Source organism: Dioscorea cayenensis, chromosome 1, assembly GCF_009730915.1.
Source record: "Dioscorea cayenensis subsp. rotundata cultivar TDr96_F1 chromosome 1, TDr96_F1_v2_PseudoChromosome.rev07_lg8_w22 25.fasta, whole genome shotgun sequence".
Lineage (NCBI taxonomy): Eukaryota > Viridiplantae > Streptophyta > Magnoliopsida > Dioscoreales > Dioscoreaceae > Dioscorea > Dioscorea cayenensis.
In genome coordinates, this window is record NC_052471.1 from 11,642,653 (window position 1) to 11,670,554 (window position 27,902).

The 27,902-nt window shown below is 40.6% G+C and overlaps 1 non-coding gene across 1 annotated transcript; it reads right to left on the minus strand.

The window, feature by feature from the left end:
* Positions 1-21,121: 21,121 nt before the first annotated feature.
* LOC120267360 lies at positions 21,122-21,228 on the minus strand. The gene has a single exon (XR_005538446.1). It is a non-coding gene; the product is annotated as a small nucleolar RNA R71 (small nucleolar RNA).
* Positions 21,229-27,902: the final 6,674 nt, after the last annotated feature.

Sequence of the window (27,902 nt, forward strand, 5' to 3'; positions counted from 1 at the left end):
TATTATTATTGTTGAGCCCTTCCTGCGTGGAATCTTGGTAGCCTCCAACTATTATTATTATTATTATTATTATTATGTTCTCTTTTCTCTTCTATCTTTTCTCTCCTTTTCAAGTTCTTCCTCCTACTCTTTCTTCTTCTTCTTCTTATCACATCATCATCATCACATTCTTCATCTTTATCTTCTTCATCATATTGGACATTCGTTTTTCAACTGATGGTATTTAGCGCCGTTTTTTAAGAAAAAAAAGGCCGCTAAATAAAAATTTTAAAATAAATGATGCTAAATTCAAATTTTCTTAAAAGAGATGGCACAAATTTTTTATTTACAAAACAATTAAATTTTAGCGTGGTTTTTATCCATAAACACCGCTAAAGTCTAATTTTGTAAATTTTAAATTAAAAATGTTTATATTTTCATGGAGTTTTTTGCGATATATGCCGCGAACTTCTTGAATTTTCAATTAAAAAGTTTATATCATTTTGCAGCGTTTCTTTGAAAACTCAACTAAATCTAGATTTTATGACTTTCAAATTTAATAATATCATAAATTTAGTAGTGTTTTTAGTCCTTAACGTCGCTAAATTAAGGTACTTTCGTAGTGTTATTGAAAAACCGCCTCTTAATATAAATTTTATGACTTCGAAATTTAATAGTACCAGGGATTTTGCGGCATTTTAGTAAAAACCTTGGTAAATATAAATTTTATGACTTTAAAATTTAATAATCTTAGGAATTTAGCGATGTTTTTGACAAAAACAACGCTACATTATAGTTCTTTCGTGGCACTTCAAGGAAAACACCAATAAATTGTTTTCTTAGAGGTGTTTATGGAAAAACACCGCAAAAGTCATAAGTACAGCGGCGTTGGTAAAAACGCCACAAAATAAACGCTGATCATCACACTTTACGTGTGTATATATTGCAAGTGCACGGGTCATCAAGTAATACCTCGTGAGTGAGCACGAGGGTTGTATTCCTCAGGGAACAACGAGAGGCTCCTATTACTTTCTTTTCGCTTAATCAATAGACTGAATGTCTACAGTGTTTCTTAATTTTAATCCTATAAACTAATTAATGAAATACAATTAAGGAACGTTAAGTTCAATTGGAAGGAGTGGGGGACTGATGAGTGTACAATATTCTATTGTTTTATATCATTGTGTACATTCATTAGGTTTGTATTAGGATCATATTGTGGAATTTGATGCTAAACATAGTATATCTTGCATTCTTAAGCTTTGGCTAGCACTTAAAGAAGAGAGAAACCAAAAGAAGAACTCTAGACCCAAAATGAAGAAGATGGAGCTTTCTTGGCGTCAATTGAATAAGGAAGAGGCAAACAGGATGGCTTACGGGTAGCTTATGACCTAACTTACGGCAATAAGTATCTTCCTGAGAACCTTACCGGCATGCATATGCCTATAAACAGGAATTCAAAGCTAAATCAAAGGACCTTACTTGAAGGATTTACGCTAACAAGAATGCCCACAAGGACCATTTAGAGGAGTTTACGACTAGAGCTTATGCTCGCAAGGAAGGTTGCAAGGGCAAAACAATAAAGCTTATGATCCAGTGCTTACGGGCATAAGATGGACCGTAATATAAACAGAAGACCTTATAGATGGGACTTACGATAGTAAGTGTTCTCGTAAGGCTCACAACCTATCTTCTCCACTTCTTCATGGCTACGTCCTTACGCCCATAAGCAACCCGTAAGCAGCCGAGTATAAATAGATCTGATGAGGATTTTATGGCATATTTTTGGTTCAATCTTTAATCCTTTTTGTAGGTGAGGTTGGTAAAGAAAGGTGACGAATCTCTAGGGCATATTAGTTAACTTTTGGAGGAGATTTGGATCCATCACCAAGGGGAGGAACACCATAGCCGCCAAGCATCATCTTGGCGGCGTTTGTAGAAGCTTTTTTGAAGTTTTCTGGCGATCTACTTCCATAGAGATTGAGGAGGGTGTTTCTATGTTTATTTCTATTCTCTTCATGTCTTGCAACTTGGATGATTGTCCTCCATTAATGGAGAGGCTAATTTCTTTGATGTGTGGGCAGAGTTGAAATCTATGATTTATTTTTTGGCATTGGTTATATATCTATGTGATTTACTTGTTTACTTAGTTGCAATCCATGCTATTTGAATCTAATTATGTGTTTGTATGCTTGATTGCTATCATTGTAAAAGCCCTAGTTATCATATTTGATGTCCTTTATGATGAGAAGAAATTCCCACCTAGCATAGACATACCCCAATTAGAGGGAATTGTGAGTAAGCTTAGAAATAGTGTACTTTGGGGACCCCGTCTATGTCAATTCTCATGATTGTATTAATGAGAACTTCTGTTCTTATTGTAATGATATGGAATAGATTTTAGGATAAATCGCATATCTTTTATGTATTCAGGTTAAGGGTAATCTCTCTTGTGATTTCTCTTCACAAGAGAGATTACTTAAAAAATTCTCGTTAACTCACAGTGAGGTTTCACGGAATATTAATGCGATTATGTGGTGACTGCATCAGCACTACACTGATTCAGTTGATCTTCACTCTTGAAAGAGGGGTTTAGTATAATTTAGAAAACCTCTCGGTTCATATAGGATTGCATACTTAGACAACTTTTGTCCTGCACTTAACAAGCCCTAAAGAAATGCTATCCCCGGACATTATTTTTCCTTTGATTTCTCTACTCTTTTTTCTGTACTCCTTGTTTACACTTTTCTTTGTTCACACACATCACTCGTTTGGTTAGGCTAATTTTTGAAATTAGGATTACTAGTAGTAATCTCATTCTTCCTTGTGGACCAACATCCTACTTTCTAGCACTATTATTACACAATCGGCATGTACACTTGTGTCCCTATCAGAGACTATATGAGGATTTCATTAGCAATTACTTATGAAAAGAATTGAGTCATGAAAATTGTGTTCTAGTGTTGGACTAGGAGAATTTAGAAGCTTACTAGTCCTAATCTCTTGACAAATAGGTTTAAAACACTAGGAACATAAGATGGAATCTCTTCCACCCCTAGCCACCTATGTTCGCCTTAAGATCAAGAACTTCTATAAAAGGGCTCAATCAAACACTAATTCAGAAATCTAGCAATATCTAATCTCTTAGAACATGCATAGATCTAATAAGGCATGTGTGTTCTAATGTGTGGGAATTTCTTTCTCACAACATCAACAAGATAATCATCAAGCAATCATGCATTGAATCACAATCAACTAGAAAGATTAATTAATTTCCAAAGAAAGTTCACAAGTAAAATTTAAGGTATGTAGACATACAATTCCCCTCGAATTGGGGTCATATGGATCTAGAATAAAGATTAAAAATAATAAAAATCCATGAGACAAAGATCAAATAATTCGTAAAACTAACTTCCTCTTATAGGTCTCCGATGGTTGAGTTTGAGAAGATTCTAAGATCATCAAGATGATGCCAAATCTCTTTGTGTGACCTCCGCTATCGATGTACGTTGAGTCTCTCTTGAGAAACTCGCCATAATCCATTGAAATCTTGAGGAAACTCATCTCCAGCACAAGGGTCTCCACAAATTTGGACACCTCTACCAAGTTCAACGAAAAGAATTCTCCCATCAATGTGAAACCTAGTGGTATTTGCAACTTGAGTTCGCCATGGCCTTACCACACCTGTTGTAAAGGCCATGGTGAGTAAGTTTTGTTGTTTGGGCTATAAGCCATGTCCTAGCATGGTTTGTCTCAGAATTCTGTGGATTGGTCATGCATGTTATAATTTACAATGGGCGTTGTGACTTCTATGTTGTTTTCTATGGCTCTTTCTTTAGTTCTACTTGTACAAAACTATTAAACAATACAATTGGAGATGATGTTAAGCACACTTAGAAGGAGTTGGGAGTATATACTTAGTTTTCTTGATTATTAATTATGGTAGGCGTTAGTGTCAATCATGTTCTAGGTTCGAACCGGGGGAATTCAAAGGCCTACTAACCCCAATAAGCAATGACAACTAGGTCTAAATCACTAGGAACTTAAGTTGGAACCTCTTTGACCCCAGCCTCCTATGTTTGCCTTAAGTATAGAAATCCCACGAGAAGAAAGTAATCAAACCCTAAGCCTAAGTGACAATCAATCCCTAATCCAGAAACCTAGCTATGCCTAACCACTAGAACATGCATAGATCTATCATGACATGGGTGTCATCAAAATGGGGGCATAACCTCCTCATCCATATCAAGATATAATAATCAATTAAGAACATGTAATGATTACAAAACTAGAACAATTTATATTAATCAATCAAGATTCATAAATAATAACCGAGGGACCTAAACATACAATTCCCCTTAAATTAGGTTCTTATAGATTATAACAAGTAAAGCATCAAAGCACAATAACACCACAAGATCAAATAAAGAATAGATAAGCTTTTAATGTATTTTTAGACTAACTCCCTCCAATAGTTCTCCCAAGATAGGGATTAGAGGATCCCAAGGTTATCCGATGAAGTGGGTCACTCACACCTCTCTGATGACGCTCTTTGAAGATGCTTGTCAAACGCTATCTTCTCAGATGATGCTTATTGATGTACTCTTGAGAAATCCAAAGGAATTTGTTGGAACATGGAATCAACATTGTCTCCTGTCACTCATATCTCCAAAAATTCGGCCGCCCTAGGTTCTTCAGCAAAAGAGTCTCCTTGAATTTAGAGAATACTGGGATATTTATAGTAATTGGTTCAACCACGGCCTCACCACGGGCATTGTGATACCTGTTATGAGTATTTTGTTGCTTGGGCTCCAAGTCGCGTCTTGGCATGGTCTTTAGTTTTTATGCGTTTTGACAATGGTCGTTATGGATTTTACAATAGGCTTTGTGAAGCCGTTACGGCTTTTATGCTGCTACTAGTGAGCTCATGCTGCCATGGCAGTGGTGAGTGTAGACAACGGGCATTTTGTGTTACCATAACGCCCATTGTGAGTCGTGGTGCAACTTTGATTTAGCAACTTGCTTCATTTTGCTTCAAAAAGTTCTCGAATTCATTTTTTTCTTTGTAAAACAGACACAAAGGTCATTATGAACAAAAGAATGAAATTTTGTCCTAATGAGATGCAAAACATGTACAATTTCATGCTGATGTAGTGTAAGTGATATAGAAAATATGATCAGTTCAGCACTTATCAGCCATGATGATGCCCTGGTTTAGCAATTTGACCTGTTTTATTTTGAAATGCCTCCATATTCACTTCTTTAGCCCTAAGACAAAATAAAAGATAATGTTGAACAAAAAAATGAACTTATGTACTAGTTTGGTGCTAAACATATAAAATCTCATGCTAAATGTAGTAAAAATGATATATGAAATACACATTTTCAAGCACTTATCAATCTCATATTTCAAGAGTCTATAACAAAATCCAAAACTAGAGATATGAATAAAAACATATAAAGAACTCTCTCTAGTAGATGATGGAATCTCCAAGATTGGAGTTGATATTGTCGTCAATTCTATTAGTCGACTAATGAAGGAACAATGTTGCTTATCCTTGATTGCACTTTTATGATCTCCCACTCGAAACACTAGCCTCTGATGTAGCTTTTGCCAAAAGTCTCTTTCCAAACCTTAGTCGTCAGGCTTTATACTATGGGTAAAAAGATAGTCCCGACCCTAGTATAGGGCCCATGCTAATTACTAGTTGCACTCGAGACTCTCTTCCCATGTTTTATGAACTCTATTGACAAGTGCGGTTAAGGAGCATGTTCTTTTCAAGCACCGTCGTGCTTTGCACAAGAGAAATGTGCTTTGGATGTGTGCTAAATTTTTTTTAAACCATGATCTGCACACCTTAAGCACGCTAGTGCTCTACCCATGCTCTTCTCTATAATTGTGCTTTCTTGCTCTTCTAGGTCTGATTTGCTCTAATTGTCATTCCTTTTATCCTCGATAACTAATCACCAACTTAGCAAACACAAAATACCTGATAGAGCATAAAAATAGAGAAATTCTTGCGTAAAGACAAGCTAAGTGCACAACTTTATAGCAAAAATAAAAAATACATATTTCATGCACTCATCAATCACACTTCTGTGCCATCCATTCAAGGGTTAATGTAAGGATATACTGTAACTACCCACTCTAATGGGGATGTACTAGCAATTCACTAACAACCAATGAGCATTACAATAAAACTTAATAATGCACATGATTAGAGTGATTAATTCTCCCAACATTTAATCATAAAAAATTTCATATATCTGCCTTGTGTACCACAAGTGCATGGTTGTCGAAGTAATAATATACCCAAAGATAGGGTAGTCAAATCCATAGGGAAATGAGAGTACTAGTAGTCACTCTTTCTCTATTATCTAACCTTAATAAAGTTGTTTGATTCAAATATAATTAAACTAAAGAAGAGGATAAGAAAGAGATGCAAGAGTAATGTAAAACGAGAATATGATCCAGAATGGAGTGGATGCTAGGGTGATGATCCTCTAGGGTTACAAACATGAAGTACGGGATTTAACACATGTTTTATGATCAAGTTGAGATAAGTCACAATAATCCTGATGTACACCAATCCCATTCTCACAACAACCGGTGATTATTCCCCTAATAGACTCTAGTGGTGATCTCTCTCCTCCTAATCTATCTATGAATGCAATGCATTCTAGGGATCCCAAATGATCAACTAGACTCCTAAAAATAAATTAAAAGCTCTCTCGAGACAATTAACCCCTAATCCTATACAAACTCCGACGATGATCTCTTTCTTCACTAGGGTTCATATGATCACCTAATGATCACGGGAATGTGAAGGTAGATATGATTAAGTAGAAAGGGAAAAGGGCTCTCCTCTACCTAAGGTTCTACGGTCTTAATCCTCTCCAACCTTGGTAGGTCTAGCCCTAGTGAGTTTTTCAACATAACACTAGGGCAACCTTAACACACAAGCTGAGCTCTCGCTACAAATAGAAGTGTGGCAATCAATTACAAGGTTGGAACTCAAATCAACAAGAAGTAGAGAAAATGTGAATTAAATCAACCAAATACAACCCTAGGGTTTATACACGCAAGCATTTAACAAGAGTTTGTCTCCTCATGGAGCAATGCATTCTACAAACAAGAATAAGCAACAAATACATCAAATACATCAAATAAAGCAAATAATCTCCCTCTAAGTCGGTGGTGAAAACTTCAGCGACTAGCCCTCTGATGACTGAATGTCTCGCTTCATAGGTGAAGTCTTGAGAATGCTGAATGACGCTTCCCAAAGACCTTCTGGTGGTATGGATGTTGGTGTTGTTGAAGGTGGATGATGCCGAAACTCTTCCTTGGCCCGATTTGATCTCGAATGAAGCCCTAGCCTAAGCCTCTTTCTTCTTTCTCCAAGAAACCCTAAGCAAAAGATACAACTCTTTGGCAAAAATGACCCAAAAAGGTTGGAATCAGGTAACTCCATCGCTGTGGGTTGCTTCCCATGGTCGTGGTGCTTTCTGCCATTTTTGCCTCAATTTGCTATAGTACTATGCTATAGTAATATGTTGCATTACAGTACATGAATTTGGTTGTGGATCGTGTCCGTATAAACACCAATTAATATATGGTTGTGATGTGATCATCTGCTGTCAACGATGGGTTTATTTTCTACTCAAGCACCCTGAATTTGCTTCACAACACCAACTTTGTTGTATTAGGGCCCACACACACCCTACCTGTGCAAAAGAACATAAAAACACCAAATGAGCACATATAATTGAAAAAGTAATGCTCAATCTATGCACAATATTAACTTACAATATGTACAAACAAGCACTTATCAATATCCTTAATGGAACCTCACTAGCATACAAAAATGTAAGAAGATTAACATATTCATGAATCAAGTAAGAGTCACTCTCTTAACTCTTGTGGACTGAATCTAGCATAACATTACCTATCTTTTTCCAACTAACAAAATTTTTGCTTCTAAGAAGACTAGTGTCCTAAGTTTATGGCATATCCAAATTTCATAATGTTTAGAATAATATTTAATCTATAACATTGATTGAATCTCTAGCTACTTTTGTGTACTTACAACTCCTTATGTAAAACATGCTATAAATCATACATTAGACACCTTTCCAATTACAACATCAATGAGTTCATGAACAATTCATTTTATTTTTTAAATAGGCAACCACAAGGGAATGATGTCAATAATACACAATCTCCAAAAATTCCTATCATCACTAATAATAAAGTGAAAAAAACCCACTAAAAAGCATTGATAACTCTATATTAATCTAAACATCTACCACTGAAAAATCAAGTTGAATGCTTAAATAGGCATGGGATAGTGACATGACCGAATTGCATGTGTGTACCGCAAGTGCATGGGTGTTGAAGTAATAAAATACCCGGTGAGCTGGGTAGTCGAATCCATAAGGAACATAGTTACTAGTACTAACTTCTTCTCTGCTATCTAGCTTAATGATAAATAGGATGATGTGATGATCTAATGTGCAAAGAAATGAATTCCGAAGACGAATATGCAAGGGTAAAATAGAGGGTGATCTCAATCAGTAAAAATGGGGTACTCAGGCAATGCTTCCCCCTAAGATTTAGGTATTAGGTACTAGAAGTACCCAGTGTTTCTAGAATGAGTAGGTTAAGTCGTGGAAATCCAAAGATAATCGGATCTTGCCTCCATATAAATGATACTAGTCCCCTACGAGGTCCCGGTGGAGAAATTGCTCAATCTCAACACCTCACACCACATATGACCGTAAATCACTCTAAGCATTCCAAAAGGTATATCCGATTCTTAAAAATAGATCTAACCCTACTTCTAGCTGAAAGGTCCCTAACCCCCTACATGGTCCCGGCAGAGAAACCTCTCAATCTCACACCTCATACCAAATATGGTTGCATAAAGTTTAGGGAATACGGAGATAGAATACACCAATATGATGGGGGAAGGGGACGCTCCACTATCTCATGAGTCACCCTCTTAACCCTCTTCAACCTTGAGGTTCTAACCCTAATGGAGACCTCTCTCTCACAAGGTGAACAAATCATGCAAACCAAACAACCATGAGATCAATAAAGCAATCAAGCATTAGGCAAACAAGATTGAAACTCAACCAAACTAGGATTAAATAGAAACACAAAGCAAATCCACAAAAGATTAGAATCCTAGGGTTCACAAGCCTAAATACCATCTAGGGATTTAACTCTTCATGGAGCAATATACAAAACAAACCATCAATGAATGAAAGTTTATGAAAGCCATAGAAATAAACCCCGTATATATGAACTGATGGCCCTGATAGAGAGCTTCCACGTCTTGAAGGATCCACTCCGAAGCTAGGGTCGCCGGTGGCTTCCATGATTTTATGACGGAGAAGGAAACTATCAAAGTTGGTGAAGAAGCGCCTCCTAAGCTACAAAGACCTCCTCTCTAAACCCTAACCGTCTCACCCCTCAAGAGCAGCACAAAAGATGTCAAAGAATAGGGCAAAAGGGCTATTTATAAGCCTAAACCACGTCTATCACGTACCTCCATGTGACCAGTGATCGCACAAGATTTCACGCACCTGCATGAGCTGTAGAATTGCCACGAGACCACGTGGTATTTTCACGTGGTGCGTAAACAGTGTTTTTGTTACAGTACTGCTACAATAACTTTGCTACACTGTTTAGCTATAGTATTTTTCATGAAACACGGCTCACACGCTCTTCTCTTTGAGGCCACATGGTTGGGCACACGTCCACATGGTAGGTTATAAGATTTTTCCTCATTGAATCATCATTTGGAAGCTCTTACATTCTTCACACAAGTAGGGACATTGGGGTGTGACTGCCTTTGTGCCTTCCAACTCACAAATTGGCTTGAATTCTCTTGGAAGTTAACACACAACTCCGTGTACATGAGCTCCTCTTGTTTCTTGACCTTTATGTTGCACAAAAACTCCCAAAATGTGTCTTCATAATCTATATTTGTGTCATTTTTTTCCTTTAAGGAATTCACAACCTCATTGCTACAAAAGAACACCAAATACACTATATGAGACATAAACCATGATAAAAATGATACTTAATGCATGTAAAACATATAGAAAAATATGTCTACTCAAGCACTTATCAAACTCCCCCACACTTAAGCCTTTGCTTGTCCTCAACCAAAGCTAAACATAAATCTCATGGAAAGAAAAGAGAAGTGCTTGGCCTTAGGTTCACCAAGAGAGTACAACAATAAAATTCTAAAGTTATGGAGAGAGTCAAACACTAGATAAAACAATCAATACTCTAGCAAACAATCCAATCAAAAATGAAAGTAATGAAATCCGAAAGTGTGTGTGTATGAAAAACTCAACTCACGTCAACACTATGTCTACTAAAAAGTTATTATTGAGAAGGGACTTATTTATATACAAAAAGTATAGGTAGTAGCTTCACACAACCTCTAAGGTAGCCCTATCTAGAGTGGCCCCCCTCCCCCGCACCGCGGAGTGGCTTTCACACTTTCGATGTGGTAGCTCTTTCTACCGACGGTGGTAGCTTTCACTTATCCCATGAGATAGCTCTTTCTCTCATTAGGGCATAACAAGTATCTGACTTATGAGAGTAGCTACATACATCATAGGTGGTAGCTTTTTCCACCCCTATGTACAATCAAAACAAAATTTCTGAATTTTTTTTTCACATTTTCTGATTTTTAGATTTTTTTCCTAATAAAAGTAGCATACTAAAGTCCCAAAAATAATAAACTAAAGTTTTCACAGGTCGAATGAGTGAGAAAAGTGCATAAGAAAGCAATTTGGGCAGAAATATTCATGAAAATTGTATTAAAACTAGAGTATGATAAAAACCTAATGTTTACAACCTCCAAAAACTAAGAATTAAACTCTTAACCCTAGGATGAACCTTCATTGGTAACAAGATCATCCTCATGAAAACACAAATATAAGACATGTATAAGGTTAACCCTCCCACACACTTAAAATGTACATTGTTCTCAATGTATGCATGTAAGCACAATAAAAAAATAGCATCAATAAAAGCATAATGTGTGTGGGAACGCAGTCGAAACAATACTCCTATGAACTCCTCATTAATCGTTTGGTAAAGTCTAACTCAAAGGTGTGTTGTGTCGTACGGGTTGTGATAAGTGCTTGTGTGATAAAAATGCGAAGTGTTCTTTTCTTATGATAACCATTATTATATCGGGTTTTAACGCTAATATGTGTGCATTTATATTACTTTCATGCATATAGGGTTGTGAAACAGAATGTTAGAGAAAAAAGCCAATGTAGATTGTGAATGCACCAATTGGAGGAAATCTTGAGAAGGTTCAAATCCAAAGACATAAGTCGGGTTCAAGATGTGAGAATGTGTGCCAACCTCCTTTGTATTCAAGTCAGCACATCGATTTGGAGGGGCACAAGGGTAGTCAGATTCAAGCATTCCAGCTTGTGTATGTATAGCAAGATCTCCACTAATGTGTCCATTTATTGAAGAAACAAAGCGATCTATGGCATAAACGTGTGCCCATTTATGTTACCTAGATGAAAACATGGATTCGGGAGTGTTTCAGGCCAGTAATGTAGCAAGGTATTGTAGCAAACAATGTAGTAGGTACTATTCACTATCGGCCGAAGATGCAGTAAAACAGAGAATCCACACGGTCGTGTGGAAATTATACGCCCTTCGAAAAATCCACAGAGCGCCCACATGGACGTGTGGATTCCCAATTACAGCCCTATTTAAGGCTGATTTCAGCCCCGATTTGAGAATTATTTTCTCCAACTTTTCCTCAACTTGAGAGAGGGCTGCAGCTAGACTTTTGAGAGGTATTGCCTAGGGATTTGGAGAGGTTCTATGGCTCTGACATCGCACTCCATTTGGAAGAAGGTTAGTGATAAGTGCTTGTGCGATATGAATGCGAAGCGTTCATTCCTTATGTTGAGCATTACTTTTCTCAGGTTTTTACATTAATATGTGTGTTTTTATGTTACTTTTATGCAGGTAGGGTTGTGAGACCGAGTATGAAGGAAATAGGCCAATGTGGATCATAATGCACCTATTTTGGAGGAGATCTTGCTAAGGTTCAAACGCGAAGACATAGGTCAGGTGTGAGATGCTAGAGTGTGTGCTAACCTCCTCGTATTCGAGTGAGCACATTCATTTGGAGGGGCACAAAGGCAGTCACACTCGAGCATTTTGATTTATGCATATAAGAACAAGAGATCCACCAACGTATATATCATTGAAGAAGCAAGTGATTCACGACGTAAACGTGTGCCCGTTTGCGTTACCCCAATGAAAGTATGGAATTCGGGAGTATTTCCGGCAAAGTACTGTAGCAGCCCGGCCGAGAAATCAGAGAAATAGAGAATCCACACGGCGTGTGGAAATTATCCACGCCCATGTGGAAATTCCATAGGGGCGTGTGACATCATACACGCCCGTGCAGTCGCCCGATTCCAACCCTATTTAAAGCCGACTTCAGCCCCGATTTCATTATTCTTTTCTCCATCTTTTCCCCAACTTGTGAGAGGGTTTCGAGGGGTATTGGCCAAGGTTTTGGAGCGGTTCTATGGCTCTGACATCGTGATTCCATTAGGAAGAAGGTTGGTAGGGGATTTCTTTATGGATTCAAGGCGTATCCTATACCGGACGAAGGAATCCTTGGACGACGAGTAGAGGACCTTCCACAAGACCATCGACATGACCATCGAGGGGATTTCTTTATGGATTCATTGCTTTTACATTCAATTTCTTTAATTGTACTTAGCTCCATGGAGAGCTAAACCCCTAGTGGGTACTTGGGTGATTGTGAACCTTAGATGTATTCTTTTCATTGAACTTCTTTATTATGCTTTCAATAAATTGATGTTTATTGTGAGTTCCAACTTTGAATGCTTGATTGTATGAATATTTGCCCTAGAGTGACACTAGGGTTGAGAGTTCTTGTTGGTAACCTTGTGAGTGAGTGACACACCACGAGCGTTAGACAAAGCTAGGTTGGAGAGGGTTGAGAGGGTGAGTCGAGAGGTACAGGAGCATCCCCTTTCCCCTCCGACGTGATAGATTCTACCTCCGTTCCTTGAGTTCTTTGCGGGCATAATAGAGTGAATGGTCTAAGGGATGAACCTCCGCTGGGGCCTAGTTGCGCGTGTAATGGAGTGAAGCCTTGAGGGGATCTTAGTATCTAGGGCTTAATTGTAGCTAGGGACTTTCTGCCTGGACCAAAGGGTTAGATCTATAATTAGGAAGCGATTTATCACTTGGAATCTCTAGAGCCCATTGCAACTTTGTTCGAGTGCGAAGTTGAGAGGTTAGTTAATCTCTCCTCCGGGACATGAATAGAGTTAGGCATAGTTGACCTTAGATTTGGGACTATGTATGTAAGGATTTCCACGACTCACCATTGCATCGATTAGGAAGCATAATAGAGAGTTCTTGCACTTGAAACGATTTTCCCTAGGTGAAGCATCATCCGAGTACCCCATCTTTATCGATTGCCTTACCCTATTCTTTATTCTTGCTCTCTCACTTGTTTCTTTTATTATTGAGAATTGAATCAATTTCTCACCAATCATTATTGATCTTCTACATAGCTAAGAACTAAATTAAGTATTTTCATTCCCTACTCCCTGTGGATTCGACCCCGCTGACCAGGGATTATTACTTCGACAAACCCGTGCACTTGCTGGATATAAGCAAGGGGTACTTGTCAAGTTTTTGGCACCGTTGCCGGGGAGTAGGCGTTTAGAGATACTTTGCACTTTGATTTCTTAGCTATTTCACTACACACTCTATTTCATATCTTCTTATTCTATCATCGTTCTGATTTTCTTTTTCTTTACTTTTGGTGCAGCTCCAGGTTATGACCCGAGGGAATCCATCAATATTGATTGAAGGAGACCCTGAGCTTGAACGTACACTTCGAAGGAAAGGGAAACAACCTGTACAAGAACAGCCTAATCCAGCTGATTTGGAAGTAGAAGGATCTGACAACATGGCAGAACAAAATGAGCAACAACGGACACTATCCGATTATGCCAGACCTTCAGTGTTAGGGACACAATCGAGTATTGTGCGTCCCCCAATCACAGCTCAAAATTTCGAGCTAAAGCCGGCATTCATCCATATGCTGCAGCAGTCCGCACAATTCAACGGTTTGGCCGATGAGGATCCAAACAGTCACATAGAGAGCTTCCTTGAGGTGTGTGACATGATGAAGATAAATGGTGTGACTTGATATTTTTCTCAGATGACCAGGGAAGCCACAGGGGCGTGCGTCTGCCATTGTGGGTCTGGTGCACGGGCATGGATAATTTCCGCACGCCCGTGGGAGATCATTTTATGTCAGTGAGAGTTTTTTCCGAGAGCGCACAGGGGCGTGCATACGCCCCTGTGGAGCTTTTGAAGTGAGGCACACGGGCGCGGGGAATTTCCACACGCCCGTGTGGATGCACAGAATGTCAAAAGTCGTGAGTTCTGTTTAAAAAAGGGATGATTTATCTCCTTCTTCACGACTCCTTTTCCGTTGAAAACACTCTCACAACATTCTCCGAGTCCATTGCGCCAGTTTGGTGGGATTTTAGCAAGTTTTCCGGTCGGCTCTCTATTTTCTCATTTTTTCTCGTCGGTAAATTCATTTTCTTCATCTTCTTCATCAATTCATGATTTCTATTGATTAATCTAGTCAACAATGCTTCATTTCTTCAATTGGAACAATGATTTACGTTTAGAACGAAGTTAGAGATATTATTGATGTGTATTTTTGGATTATTGATACCTGGCCGTGCGTTTCTCACGCCTCGTGAATCCACACGGGCGTGAGGAAATTCCACACGACCGTGTGAATTTCTGCAGTATTGTTTTATCAACTTGTTTGACTAATTTTGTTTAAATTTGGCAGATCATGGCACCTAGGACAAAGAAGCAAACTGATAAGAGGCCACGTGAGTCATCCTCTGAGCCCGAGGGCATGCGATTTGTGATTCCCGAACACCAGGCCCGTTATGAGCGCCTATCGAGACTCTGCTTCGGACAGACTCGATTCCTGGACACGACTATATTATGAGATCTTCAGTAGGGAGATGAGTTCGCTGATGAGGTTGAGGACCTTGTTTCAGAGGGGGGTTGGCGGCAGTTGTTGACGATTAGAGAGCCAGCTATCCGAGAGTTTGCATTGGAGGTACTCTCCTCGTTTGAGTTTGATAGAGCGTATGCGAGCTTCAACAGTTTGGGCACCATTCAGTTCAGAGTGTTTGGACACCACCATAGTTTGAGCATTACACAGTTTTCCATACTACTTGGCTTATACGAGGAGGCATTCACAGATTCTGAGGAGTATGCACAGTTACCTACTGATTATCCTGGAACCTTGACCCCGCAGAGAGCTTACAGAGTGCTATGTGGTCAGGGTCAGTACGAGTCGGGGTTCTCCAAGGCCACATGCCTTTCCCGGCCTGCCTACAGATATTTGCACGCAATCATGAGTAGGTCGGTGAATGGCCGTGGCGATAGTACTGGTGTCCTGAGCGGCCAGGAGTTGCTGTACTTGTACTCGATGGTAGAGCGCATACCGATACACTTAGGGCACATCTTGGCTGATTACATCAGACATCAGGGACAGTACACTAGACAGGGAGCGATCTTCTCGGGTCCTTACATTACGAGATTAGTGCGGGGCACGGGTCTCTTGGATTCGATTCGCGGGGCCGAGAAGACGAGTGTACCCGCTCCCCTGGGTCTAGAGACGATGCGGTTGATGGGCATGGTCCGTAGGGTTCAGACAGGGATTTTTGCGTTAGTTCTACCAGCCCTAGAGATAGCTGAGGATGAGGGTGATGACGCCGGAGCATCTCAGCCCGTCCCCGAGCCTCAGCCCGCATCGATGGACACCGAGGCACCTCCAGCGGCCGAGGAACCACCTCTAGTGCGTATGTTTTCACCTTCTCGAGCTAATGATCGCTTTGAGAGGCTCGAGAATGCTATAGGAGTGGTCCGAGCCGAGGTTGCTGAGATTAGGGCTACGCAGGCCACTCAGTACACAGAGTTCATGGCACGTTTCGACATATTACAACAGATCCTAGAACGAGATGTTGCCTCATCATTCGTCCTGCAGCCGAGGACTCTTCAGGCACCGCCAGTACCTCCAGCACCTCCATCCTCGACCCCAGCACCAGAGGACCCACTATATGCTTACACTTCAGCAGCAGCAGTAGTGGAGACCGAGAGTGACTTCGACACTTGACCTTTCTTTTACTTTCATGCATTTTACTTTATCTTATTTTCTTGTTTTTAGACTTGTTCACTCATAAAGGATTTTCCTTCTGAGTTTATGTTATTTTGCATTATCGAGTTGTATTCATTGCTTCATCTTTTATACACTCGAGTTATTTTTGTTTTTCTTGAGCTTCACTGAACCCCCTCGTGTATGTGTGCAGATGGTCTTGTCTTCTTGGAAATTGAGACTTAATCATGGGCACGGCCAAGGTGCTTTGGCACTTGGCCGTGCGAGCTTACAACCCGTTGGAACACTAATCCCAAGGAATTAGCTTCATCAAACGCAACACTAGGAGTCAGGGGAGTATTGTTTTGATTGCTTCTCCCACATCTATTTTTTGAAAGATATATTTTGAGTGAGCTTGCATGTGTACATTGAGGACAATGTACAACTTAAGTGTGGGGGGGAGTTTCATAGTGCACACATCTTTTCTATTGTTCTTGATTGTTATATGCTCAAATAGCCAATGGCGGGTCACCTTAGTTGCAATGGTTGTATTCTTGAGTTTAGGAGAATTTCTAACATTGAATGTTTTCATGCTCTAGTTCTTGCTTGAAATTTCTAGGAATTTTTGCCCGATTTACACTTAGTGCACTACTCACTCTTTGAACTCTATTGGAAACTCTTGTTCGATGTTAAAGGGACTAGTTAGGTTTATTTTCTTGTGCTAATTAAAAAAAAAATGAAAAGATGGAACAAAATAGTTTTATTGTTTATTTGTATTTGTTGGGTGGAAAGAGCTACCACCTATAAAGTATAAAGCTACTCTCACAAGTCGGATACTAGTTGTGCCCTAATGAGAGAAAGAGCTATCTCATAGGATGAGTGAAAGCTACCACTTGGGTAGAAAGAGCTACCACCTCGAAAGTGTGAAAGCCACCTTAGTGGCCGCTTGGGAAAGGGCTACCTTAAAGGATGTGTGAAGCTACTATCATTTTTTGAAATGTTTGTTATTTTATTGTTGTAGATAAATAAGTTCCTTGCACTTAGAACTTTGAGGAGTATAACTTGGGGTGTTTTGAGTGAGTTCACACACTTACACGAAATTCGGGTTTGTTATCCTTTTTGATTCAGGTTTTTAGCTAGAGCATAGATTTTTTCATATTTAGTGTTAAAATTTTCCTTACTTGTAGAATGCTATCTTTGTATACTTTGGTGAACCTAACGCCAAGCACTTTCAACATTTTCTTTATTGATGCATAGAATGTTTTAATGTTTGCTTGAGGACAAGCAAAAGCTTAAGTGTGGGGGAGTTTGGTAAGTGCTTGTGCGATATGAATGCGAAGCATTCATTCCTTATGTTAAGCATTACTTTTCTCAAGTTTTACATTAATATGCAGGTAGGGTTGTGAGGCCGATTATGAAGGAAATAGGCCAATGTGGATCATAATACACCTATTTTGGAGGAGATCTTGCTAAGGTTCAAACGCGAAGACATAGATCAGGTATGAGATGCTAGAGTGTGTGCCAACCTCCTTGTATTCGAGTGAGCACATTCATTTGTAGGGGCACAAAGGCAGTCACACTCGAGCATTCTGATTTATGCATATAAGAACAAGAGATCCACCAACGTGTACATCATTGAAGAAGAAAGTGATTCATGACGTAAATGTGTGCCCATTTGCGTTACCCCAATAAAAGTATGGAATTCGGGAGTATTTCCGGCAGAGTACTGTAGCAGCCCGGCTGAGAAATCAGAGAAATAGAGAATCCACACGGCCGTGTGAAAATTATCCACGCCCGTGTGGAAATTCCACAGGGGCGTGTGACATCATACACACCCGTGCAGTCGCTCGATTCCAGCCCTATTGAAAGCCAACTTCAGCCGCGATTTCATTATTCTTTTCTCCATCTTTTCCCCAAATTGTGAGAGGGTTTCGGCTAGGGTTTCGAGGGGTATTGGCCAAGGTTTTGGAGTGGTTCTATGGCTCCGACATCGTGATTCCATTAGGAAGAAGATTGGTAGGGGAGCTTTGATCGAGGCATATCCTATACCGGACGAAAGAATCCTTGGACGACGAGTAGAGGACTTTCCACAAGACCATTGACACGACCATCGAGGGGGTTTCTTTATGGATTCATTGCTTTTACATTTAATTTCTTTGATTGTGCTTAGCTCCATGGAGAGCTAAACCCCTAGTGGGTACTTGGGTGATTGTGAACCTTAGATGTATTCGTTTCATTGAACTTCTTTATTATGCTTTCAATAAATTGATATTTATTGTGAGTTCCAACCTTGAATGCTTGATTGTATGAACATTTCCCCTAGAGTAACACTAGGGTTGAGAGTTCTTGTTAGTAACCTTGTGAGTGAGTGACACACCACGAGCGTTAGACAAAGCTAGGATGGAGAGGGTTGAGAGGGTGAGTCGAGAGATACAGGAGCATCCCCTTTCCCCTCTGACGTGATAGATTCTACCTCCGTTCCTTGAGTTCTTTGCGGCCATAATAGAGTGAATGGTCTAAGGGATGAACCTCCGCTGGGGCCTAGTTGCGCATGCAATGGAGTGAAGCCTTGAGGGGATCTTAGTATCTAGGGCTTAATTGTGGTTAGGGACCTTCCGCCTGGACCAAAGGGTTAGGTCTATAATTAGGAAGCGATTTATCACTTGGAATCTCTAGAGCCCATTGCAAGTTTGTTCGAGTGCGAGGTTGAGAGGTTACTTAATCTCTCCTCCGGGACATGAATAGAGTTAGGCATAGTTGACCTTAGATTTGGGACTATGTATGTAAGAATTTCCATGGCTCACCATTGCATATATTAAGAAGCATAATAGAGAGTTCTTGCACTTGAAACGATTTTTCCTAGGTGAAGCATCATCCGAGTACCCCAACTTTATCGATTGCCTTACCCTATTCTTTATTCTTGCTCTCTCACTTGTTTCTTTTATTTTTGAAAATTGAATCAATTTCGCACAAATCATTATTGATCTTCCACATAGCTAAGAACCAAATTAAGTATTTTTATTCTCTACTCCCTGTGGATTCGACCTCGCTCACCCGGGATTATTACTTCGACAAACCCGTGCACTTGCGGGATATAAGCAAGGGGTACTTGTCAGTTAGTGGGAAAGCTTTCATTGGTACTGATCCGGCGAGGTGTATCCTAGGCTGGACAAAGGGACCCTTGGACGAGTAGAAGACTCTCCACAAGACCATCTCCATGACTATTGAGGTGGTTTTCTATGGATTCTTTACTTTTACATTTGATATCATTGATTGTAATTAGCTCAATGGAGGGCTAAACCCCTTAGTGGGTACTTGGATATTTGTGAACCCTAGGATGTATTCGTTTCATTGAACCTTTTTATTATGCTTTCAATTAATTGATGTTTTATTTGAGTTCCAATCTTGTATGTTTGATTGTGTGAATACTCCCTTAGAGTGACACTGCGGTTGAGAGTTCTTATTGGTAACTCTTGTGAGTGAGTAACACCCCACGAGAGTTAGACAAAGCTAGATTGGACAGGGTTGAGAGGGTGAGTCAAGAGGTAGCAGAGCGCCCCCTTTCCCCTCTGGTATTATTTATTCTACCTCCATTTCCTCGAGCTCTTTTGTGGTCATAGTAGAGTCAATGGGCTAAGGAATATCTTCCGCTGGGGCTTAGTTGCAGGGGTAACGGAGTGAAGCGTTGAAGTGATTTTAGCAACTAGGGCTTAATTGTGGCTAGGGACTTTCCACCTGGACAAAAGGGTTAGGTCTATATCTAGAAAGAGTATTTATCACTTCGAAATCCCTAGAACTCATTGCGATTCTATACGAGTGTGAGGTTGAGAGGTTATTCAATTTCTCCTCGGGGACATGCATAGAGTTAGGCATGGTTGACCTTAGATTTGGGACCATGTATTTAAGGATCTCCACGACTCATTAATGCATTAGTTAGAAAGCATAATAGAGGGGTTTTGCACTTGAAATGATTATCCTAGGCGAAAAAATATCCGGGTACCCCACTTATATCGATTGCCTTACCTCCCCTTTAGTTGCACTCTTTCTCTTGTTTCTTTTACTTTTGTTACATCACATTTTGTCACACAAATCACTATTTACTTTTCGTTTAGTTAAGAAACAATTTAAGTGTTTTTATTCCCTAGTCTCTGTGGATAAGATATCCACTCATCTGGGATTTATTACTTCAACAAACCCGTGCACTTGCGGGGACATACTCAAGAGGCGTTGTCAAGTTTTTGGCGCCGTTGCCGGGAACTAGGCATTTGGAGATACTTTGCACTTTGTTTTCTTAGCTATTGATTCATTTATTCTATTTCACATCTTCTATTCTATCATCATTCCAATTTTGTTTCTTTCTTTTGGTGCAGCTCTAGGTTATGACCCAAGGGAATCCTTTGATATTGATTAAAGGAGATCCTGAACTTGAACGTACACTCAGAAGAAAGCTGAAGAAAACTGTACAAGAACCGTCTAATAAAGCTGAGATAGAAGTGGAAGGGTCAGATAATATGGCAGAACAGAATGAGCAACAAAGGACAATTTCTGATTATGCTAGATCCTCAGTTTTGGGCACAAAATCGAGTATTGTGCGATCCCCGATTACAGCTTTGAACTTTGAGCTAAAGTCGGCATTCATCCAAACGATTCAGCAAACAACACAATTCAATGGTTTGGCCGATGAGGATCTAAACAACCATATAGAGAAATTCTTGGAAGTTTGTGATATGATGAAGATTAATGGCGTATCAGATGATGCTATCAAATTGAGGGCTTTCTAATTCTGTCTCAAGGGAAGAGCCAAGCAGTGGCTATATTCTTTGCCCAAGGCCTCCATCACGACTTGGAATGAGATAGTTGAAGCTTTTCTTACTAGATATTTTCCTCCGGGGAAGTCGGCCAAGCTTCGCAATGAGATTTCATCATTTGTATAGATAGAGTTGGAGTCATTGTTTGAGACATGGGAGCGCTTCAAGGATCTTCTGCGGAGATGCCCACAGCACGGATTTCCCGAGTTGATGATTATTTAGACTTTCTACAATGGGTTAAATCTGAGTACAAGGCAATTGTTAGATGCCACAGCAGGAGGTACAATGGGGAGTAAAACCATGGAAGAAGCCCGACAGTTAGTGGAAGAAATGACCATGAACAGTTATCAGTGGAATGCACGGGAAAGGAAAAAAATGGCCGGGCTCTATGAAGTAGATGTAGTAACTTCATTGGCGGCTCAAGTGGAATCGTTGAGTAAGAAGTTAGATCTTCTAACTTCGAATAGAGTGGTGGCCATGACTACTTGTACTGGGTGTGGTGGAGGACATGCTCCCTCCGATTGCCTGATTTCCATTGGTGATGCATCTTCGGTTGAGAAAGTTGATTTTGTGGGTAATACAATGAGGAACCAAGGGAATCCATATAGGAACACCTACAATCGGGTTTGAAAGAGTCATCCCAATTTCTCGTGGAGCAACCAAGGTCCACAAAAGGCCATGGCACCACCGGGTTTCTAATAACAACAAGCCCCAAACATGGAGAACCAAGTTTCAGGTTTGGAGACCCGAATGACCAATTTGGAGAAAGCCTTGACTAGGTTTGTGCAATCATCGGATACAAGGTTTCAATCAGTCGAGGCTACACTTCGCAACCACACCGCTTCTTTACATAATCTTGAAAATCAAGTGGGACAAATTACAAAGTCTCTATCGGAGAGACCACAAGGGAGCTTGCCGAGTAATGCAAAGACAAATCCTAGAGAGCATGTAAAGATGATCAGCTTAAGAAGTGGTCGTGAGGTTGAAGGTAGGCTTCTGAGTGAGAAGCCCAATGAACACAACCCGGGGTTATAGAGGTCGAGGAGAGAACAAGCAAAAAGAAGGAGGTGGCACCCCCACCTTTCAAGCCAATAATCTCTGTATCTATCTAGATTGAAGAATAACCAAGGGGATGAACAATACAAGAGCTTCCTGAGTTTGTTCAAGCAACTCCACATCAATATTCCTTTTGTTGAGGCATTGGCTCAAATGCCTAAGTATGCAAAATTCTTGAAGGACTTATTGACTAACAAGAGGAGGTTGGAGGAGAGTGCTTCAGTGATCTTGGATGCTTCTTGCTTTGCGGTGTTGCAAAAGAATATGTTGAACAAGAAGAAAGACCCGGGAAGCTTCATCATTCCATGTAACATTGGCAATTTGGGTGAAGAAATGGCATTGGCCCACTCAGGGGCCAGTATCAACATCATGCCATACACCTTCTTTCAGAAGTTAGGCTTGGGAGAGCCTAGGCCCACCCGGATGACTTTGCAATTGGCGGACCGAACGGTGAGACATCCGAGGAGCATCATTAGAGACGTGCTTGTCAAGGTGGACAAGTACATTTTTTAGGTTGACTTTATAGTGTTGGATGTCGATGAGGATGCGGATGTACCTTTGATACTTGGGAGGCCGTTTTTGCGCACTTCTAAGGTATTAATTGACATGGATGGCAGGGATCTGACGCTGAGGGTTGGAGATGATAAGCTCACATACCACCTCACCGAAGCCATGCGGCATTCTCTCAATTTTGATGATACTTTGTATTTTCTAGACACTACTAATGAGATTGTTGATGAATACATGCAGGAAATGTTCAACCCACATCCATACAAGGGTTTGTTCGACCAAAAGGTGGACAATGAAGAAGTAATGATGCTTGGTCCAACAGAAGAAGTACCATCTACTCCGGGGATCATGAAGAAGGTGCTCCGGAAGATGAAGAGGGCTAGGAAATGCCATCGGAAATGCTCCAAGGCTGTTAGAGATGGGCATGAACTGAACAAATTGGATGAACCTTTGCTAGGTGGTCCCAAGCCTGATAATTCACCCTCTACCTTCAAGAGACTTTGGTAATCATGCTTTCAAGTTATGGGTAAGAGGGCAACCTTCATCTATGAACCCCCGTGAGGTAAGACAAGGTACGTCAAGCTTAGTAACATTGAACAAGTGCTTCTTGGGAGGCAACGCAAGTGTTTACTGTTTTCTTAGTTGAGTAGTTTAGTGTTTGCATGAATAAAGTGTTGAGTGTTGGTGTCTTAATTTTTGATGCCTTTGATGTGTTTTATTATGGGATTTTAATGTCAACATGTGTTTTCATGTGGATTTGGCGAAGTTCTGGTCGCTTGAGCTAGTTTCTGATGTTTTTCACAAGTAGAGTTTACATAATAGGGCAGGCTCTGAGTGTGTAAACATGTTCATGAATTTTTTGCAGAGAATGCAGAGGTTTTTAAGGCATCCAAAGAAAACGCACGGGCATGTAAAATTTCTGCACACCCGTGGATTTGTACCTCGAGCTTATCTAGAGAAGACACAGGGGCGTGTACACGCCCCTATGAGCGACCTTGTGATTTCCGTATGCCCGTGGGTAATTTCCGCACGGGCGTGCGTTTTCTTACAGAGACTTAGTAAATTATCACGAGAGCGCACAGGGGTGTGGACTCGTCCTTGTGGGCGAACCTGCGACAAACGCACGGGCATTGGTATTTTCCGCACGCCCGTGCGGATCTTTGCAGAAGAGCTTTCTCCATTCTGAGGAGATACAAGGGAGTGTGTTCACCCATGTGAGTTAGGCCTGTGAATGTCCACGGCCATGCGTAATTTCCGCACGGGCGTGAGAAACACTTAGATGATTTCTCTCGGTTGGACAGAGAAGCCACAGGGGCATGCGGCTACCACTGTGGATCAGGCACACTGACGTGGGTATCTTCCCGCACGCCCATGCTGTTGCATTCAGAGACAATGAGTGTTTTTCCGAGAGCACACAGGGGCATGCATAGGCCCCGTGAAGCTCTCCTATGGAGGTGCACGTGCGTGGGTAATTTCCACACGCCCGTGTGGATGTGTAAAACACCAAATGGCGCGAGTCCTTTTAAAGGATCGTTGTTTCTTTTCATTCCCACACTCCCTATTCACCTCAGAGCACATTAACACTTCTTCTTGACTTCGTACTGCCATTTTTGGAAAGATTTTCACTTGGTTTTCCAGCCGATTCAAGTTTTTTTCATTTTCAACTCATCGGTAAGCCCTATCTTTTTGTTTGCTTCATCAATTCTTGATTTTAATCGATGAAACTGGTTAATGTTTCTTCGTTTCTACAATTAGAATGGTTATGCATGTTTAGAACGAAGTTAAATATACTTAAACGGTGTATTTTTGGATTTTTAAAGCGCGGCCGTGCGTTTTTCACACCCCGTGGATCCACACGGGCGTGCGGATATTCCATACGACCGTGTAGATTTTTGCAGCAAGACTTATTTAGCTTGTTTAATAGATTTTCTTTCAAATTTTGCAGATCATGGCACCTCGGTCAAAGAAGCAAGCAGATATTTGCATGAGATTCACTATCCCTGAGCATCAGGCTTGTTTTGTCCATTTGTCAAGACTTAGATTTGGATAGACTCGATTCCTGGACACAAGCATATTACGAGATATACAGCAGGGAGGAAGTTAGCGGATGAGGTAGAGGAGTTGGTATCGGTTGGAGGTTGGGGACAGTTATTAACGATCCGAGAGCCCACCATCTGTACACTTACACTCGAGGTGTTATCCTCATTTGAGTTCGACTATGCGCATGATAGTTTTGACAGCAACACCGCTATACAGTTCCGAGCGCTAGGGGATCATTATAGCATGAGTGTGACACAGTTTCCGTTCAAACTAGGGTTGTATAAGGAGGCGTTTCATGGGTACTGAGGAGTACGTACAGTTACTGACAGATTGTCCAGTGCTTTGACTCCGCAGAAGATGTATGGAGTGTTATGAGTACAGGGCTAGTATGAGCCAGTGGTGTCCAAGGCCACGTACCTTTCTCGACCTGCGTATCGATATTTGCATGCTATTATGAGCAGGTCAGTAAATGTCCGTGGTGACAGCACCAACGTCCTGAGCCGGCAGGAGCTCATGTATCTATATTCGATGGTTCAGCATAGACCGATCTATTTTGGACACATCGTCACGGAGTATATACGACATCATGGCTCGTATGCTAGATTGGGAGTGATCTTCTGGGATCCGTACATCACGAGATTGGTTATTGGTATGGGTCTTCTTACCGTGATTCACGGGATCGAGAAGGCGAGTATACCCTCCTTTGGGCATAGAGACGCTGAGCCTGATGGGGATGGTTTGTAGGGTCTGATCTGGAGTTTATGCCTTGATTATGCCAACTCCAGAGATAGCTGAGGGCGATGATGATGACGGCGATGCTTCTCAGCCTGCCCCTGAGCCTCAGCCAGCACCGATGAAGACTGAGGCACCTCTTGCCCATGATCGATTTGAGAGGCTCGAGAGTGCTGTGGGGGTGCTTCAGACAGAGATTGCTGAGGTCAAGGCTACATGGGTCTCATAGTATACAGAGTTCATGGCACATTTCAATACGCTATAGCAGATTTTTGAGTGACACGTTGCCTCATCTTTTATTCTGAGACCTCAAAATCCTCCGGCATATCCATCACCTAGTCCAGCACCTGTTGACCCACCGTGCACCTCATCACCACAAGCATCAGCAGTAGAGCCAGAGCGCGACATTGACACTTGACTTTATTTTCATCAATTTTTTTACTTTTTGCATTTCATTTTGGACTTGTATACTCAGAAAGGACTTTTCTTTTGAGTTTATTTTCGTTTTGTTGCCTTGAGTTGTATTCATTGCTTTATCTTTTACATACTCGAGTTTTTTTGTTTTATTGAGCTTCACTGAACCACCTTGTGTATGCGTGCGGATGGTCTTGTCAACGTGGGATTTAAGATCTTGTCATGGATACGGCCAAGGTGCTTCGGCACTTGGTCGTGTGAGCTTCACAACCCGTTGGAACATTACTCCCAAGGATTTAGCTCCATCAAATGCAACACTAGCAGTCAAGGGAGTATTGTTTTGATTACTTCTCCCACATTTGTTCTTGATTGATATACATTATGTGTGAGCTTGCATGTGTACATTGGGGACAATGTACAACTTAAGTGTGGGGGGAGTTTCATAGTGCACATATCTTTTATACTAGTTTTGATTGATATACATGCTCACATAGCCAATGGCGGTTCATCTTAGTTGCAATAATTGTATTCTTGTGTTTAGGAGAATTTTTAACATTGAATGTTATCATGCTCTAGTTTTTGCTTGAATTTCTAGGAATTTTTACCCGATTGACACTTGTTGCACTACTCACTTTTTAAACTCTTTTGGAAACTCAAGGTTGATGTTAAAAGGATTAGTTATAGTTGTTTCTTTTGTTAATTCTGAAAAAAAAATTGGAAAATGAAAAGAAAGAACAAAAATAGTTCTATTGTTTAGTTGTGCTTGTTGGGTGGAAAGAGCTACCGCCTATGAAGTATGAAGCTACTCTCATAAGTCGGATACTAGTTATGCCCTAATGAGAGAAAGAGATATCTCATAGGATTAGTGAAAGCTACCACTTCGGTAGAAAGAGCTACCACCTCAAAAGTGTGAAAGCCACCTTAGCGGCCACTTTAGAAAGGGCTACTTTAAAGGATGTGTGAAGCTACTACCATCTTTGAAATTTTTGTTATTTTTGTAGATAAATAAGTCCCTTATACTTAGAACTTTGAGGAGTATAGCTTGGGTTGACTTGTATGAGTTCACACACTTACACTATTTTGGGTTTGTTGTCCTTTTTGATTCAAGTTTTTAGCTAGAGCATTGATTTTTCGTATTTAGTGTTGAAATCTTCCTTACTTGTCGAATGCTCTCTTTGTATACTTTGGTGAACCTAAGGCCAAGCACTTCCAATATTTCCTTCGTCTATACTTTAATGTTTTAATTTTTGCTTGAGGACAAAGCATAAGCTTAAGTGTGGGGGAGTTTGATAAGTGCTTGTGTGATAAGAATGCAAAGTGTTCTTTCCTTATGATATGCATTACTTTTATCAGGTTTTAACGCTAATATGTGTGCATTTATGTTACTTTCATGCATATAGGGTTGTGAAGCAGAATGTTAGAGAAAGAAACCAATATAGATCGTGAATGAACCATTTGGAGGAAATCTTTAGAAGGTTCAAACGCGAAGACATAAGTCAGGTTCAAGATGTGAGAATGTGTGCCAACATCCTTGTATTCAAGTTAGCACATCAATTTGGAGGGGCACAAGGGCCGTCACATTCAAGCATTCTAGCTTATGCATGTATAGCAAGATCTCCACCAATGTGCCTGTTTATTGAAGAAGCAAAGTGATCTACGCCGTAAACGTGTTCCCGCTTACGTTACCTCGATGAAAACATGGATTCGGGAGTGTTTTGGGCTGGTAATGTAGCAGGGTAATGTAGTAAACACTATAGCAGGTACTGTTCATAGCCGGTGGAAGAAGGAGTAAAATAGAGAATCTACATGGGCGTGTGGAAATTTCATACACCCGTGCGAAAAATCCACAGGGGCGCCCACATGGGCGTGTGGATTCCCGATTCCAACCATATTTAAGGCCAATTTCAACCCCGATTTGAGAATTCTTTTCTCCAACTTTTCCCTAACTTGAGAGAAGGCTGTGGCTAGGGTTTTCAGAGGTATTGGCTAGGGATTTGGAGAGGTTCTATGGCTCTGACATCTTACTCTGTTTGGAAGAAGGTTAGTGGGAGAGCTTTCGTAGGCACCGATCCGGCGAGGTGTATCTTAGGCCAGACAAAGGGACCCTTGGACAAGTAGAGGA